The 3,079-nt window shown below is 53.5% G+C and overlaps 1 pseudogene; it reads left to right on the top strand.

Annotated features, from left to right (window-relative positions):
* The first annotated feature begins 296 nt into the window (after positions 1–296).
* On the top strand, positions 297–2,062 carry LOC136459453 (transcription factor DIVARICATA-like; annotated as a pseudogene).
* Positions 2,063–3,079: the final 1,017 nt, after the last annotated feature.

Below are 3,079 nucleotides of genomic sequence, written 5' to 3'. Positions count from 1 at the left end.
TAGCTTTCTTCTCACTCCTTACTTCCATCTGAAAAAAAACACACAAACAAATAAAAAAGCTAAACTAGCTTTGGCAATGATTAATAAAGAAAAGAAAAGCAAGCATGAGAGAGAAAACAGCTGGCGAGGCCAATAAACAAATGCAAGAATGCAACAGCATCTGCAATTACGCCAAAGCTTCCCCGGGACATACCTGACCCTGGAACAGGATCAGTGAAGTCCAATCAAAGCAACTGAAGTAAAAATATCGAATTTACCAGGTATCTACAATGAGAAAGCGGCCATGGTTGAGAGTTGAGAGGCCACGAAATCCACCAAGTCCAACACCCAATCACAAGCATCCACTGCCTTGCTCGCCTTTTCTTTAAGGCCTCCAACGGTGGAGCCGGAGTAAACTCCGGCCACTTCGGCATCCTCCGGGGAATTTGATTCGTCTCCCTAATCCCTATATACCCACGCTACCTTCCACCTCCCCCTAATTCTCTCCCTCGTCTTCTTCGCTACCAGCCAGACAGCTCCAGCTCAGGTGGTCAGGCAGCGGCCAAGATGATGGCGGAGGCGGCGTGGACGCCGGTGCTGTTGCCGCCGACGGCGCCCTGCTTCTGGCAGCCGGACACGCACTCGGTTTTCTGGCGGAGAGGAGACGTGTGGACGGCGGAGGAGAACAAACAGTTCGAGAAGGCGCTGGCGCAGATCGACCGGAACGCGCCCGACAGGTGGGAGAAGGTGGCGGAGATGCTGCCCAGGAAGACGGCCGACGACGTGAGGAACCACTACCACGACCTCGAGAACGACGTCGGCTACATCGAGGCCGGGCTCGTGCCGTTCCCGCACTACAGCAGCTCGGTCCCATCGTCCGGGTTCACCCTCGAGGCCTGGGACGGCGGCGACGGCGGGTTCAGGCGCGGCTACTGCCTCAAGCGCGCGCGGGGGTCGGACCAGGAGCGGAAGAAGGGCGTCCCCTGGACGGAGGAGGAGCACAAGTAAGCAACAGTCCCAACCAGAACCATCATCGTCGTGCTGGGCGGGTGCGGGTCGATGGATCCGCCCGCTCGCCTTCTTTCTTCTTTCCGTCTGCTAAAAATGGCGAATTTCATTTCGTGTCTCAGGCTTTTCTTGATGGGGCTGAAGAAGTACGGGAGAGGGGACTGGCGGAACATCTCGCGCAAGTACGTGACGACCCGGACGCCGACGCAGGTGGCCAGCCACGCGCAGAAGTACTTCATCCGGCTCAACTCCGGCGGCAAGGACAAGCGTCGGTCCAGCATCCACGACATCACCACCGTGAACCTCCCCGACGAAGACCGCTGCAACGCCCCGCCCTCGCCGCCGTCCGCGGTCACCGCCGCCACCAACCCCTCCGTCGCCCAGCTGGTGGACGTGAAGCCGTTCATGCCGCCGCTCCCAGCTGGCGCGCTCGGCGTGTCGCACCCCTACGTCAACGTGAAGCTGGAGCCCAAGAGCTCGCTCGTGGCCGGCCTTGGCCTGGGCTTCGACGACTCCGTCTTCCTGCGCAGATGCATTGCGGACAGTTGTGACGGGCGATTCTTGCGGCGAAAACCGCTCCCATCCCATCTCTAACTACACCGCCTCATCTCCGACTCCGAGCATCAGGGCCGGGCCAAGTCGCAGGCGGCAGGTCGTCGTGCTTCAGGTGTACTACTCCTATCAATCAGATGGCACGTCCCGTGTGAGGATGAAGAGTGGCACGGTCTCGGCGTCCAGATGCCAGCTCGCGGCAGCTCCGAGTGACCGTGTTCATCGAGAACAAGAGGCCGTTGCAGCGTCCATTTCAGTTCAGTGTACATAATTGGACAAGTACAGAGGCCAAGAACTTGCACGGTACGTCGATACCGAGTAATAAAGCATTCCATAAAAAGCCTTTTCCAGCGTCACCGGCGGCGGCTTGGAGTAGGATCCAGGATCACGTACGGGATCAGGAGATTTCTGTACCGGCTTGTTAGTGTGTTTTTGGTGTGCAACATCTCCCACCGGATGGGGGGTAACACTTGTAGTGTGATGCTTGTAGGGTCTCGCAAGGTTTTTGTCCGCCATTGTTGCTTTGCCAGTTACTCCTACTAGAAGTTTAGATATGCTGTTCTAAAAAGAAAGGAAGTTTAGATGTGCTGGGCTCTGGCTGATGACTTCTCAAGCTTCCGTGTGCTGCTTGCCGTCGCTGTAGAAGCAACAGAAACTCCGGCAGGAGATCGGTCGGTCTCCCTCTCGGAAGGACCAGGTAGGTAAAATCAATCTGAATTTCGTATCAGACGCGGTAATAGCAGGCCTCACAGTGCAAGATTGTATAGCATGTGCATTAAAGTGGTTTTTGGTGACTTTGCAGCATCCTATACAACCTCGCAGTGTACCTAGAGGAGAGCTTCACTAAGGTGAAGAAATATGGGGCCACCCATGCTGCACACGCAGGAAGAGAGCAGGGTACTAAATTTATAGTTCATCTCAGAATCTTTAGTATGTAGCTTGCATGAATTTGATGATTATACCAACTCCTATAGAGAAGTGGAAATGAATTGAAGGAGTGGATGGGTGATTTTTAGGTCTTCCTAAAAATTAAATGACTTCACTTTTTTCATGTACCTGATCCTGCTACTCTGTTAATATTTAGCGGTTCAAGCGCTCGCTTGAGGAGGACATCACTGCGCACGTCACAGGGGACTTCCGCAAGGTGATGTGTTCTAGCTCTCGCCTGTTTTCCTTGCCTATAGAAGAATCAATCTTGATATCTCATGATAGAACTATTGACACAAAATTTTTGTCCCATGCCGAGGACATACGCAGCAAGCCGGAAGGGTCTACTCGATGGAGCTATAGATCCGCCTAGCTTCAGTGCAGAGATGGTCGATCCTGCGCACTCCTCCCGAGACATGCTAGTCAATTTGACCCTATAATTGATAAGGAGAGAATGCTTATCAGTAATTAAGGGCGGAACTTACCGGTGTTGCCAGATAGTCCCGAATGTGTGGCTCTAAGAGCCGATATGAAAGGAGATCGACTAAATAGTCGATTCCAACATATTCATGAGAATAAATCGGTTAAAACTCATTGGGTTGTATAAGAAGAA

The sequence above is a fragment of the Miscanthus floridulus genome, chromosome 6, assembly GCF_019320115.1.
Source record: "Miscanthus floridulus cultivar M001 chromosome 6, ASM1932011v1, whole genome shotgun sequence".
In the NCBI taxonomy this organism is placed as follows: Eukaryota; Viridiplantae; Streptophyta; class Magnoliopsida; order Poales; family Poaceae; genus Miscanthus; species Miscanthus floridulus.
This window is presented reverse-complemented; position numbering and strand designations above follow the sequence as displayed.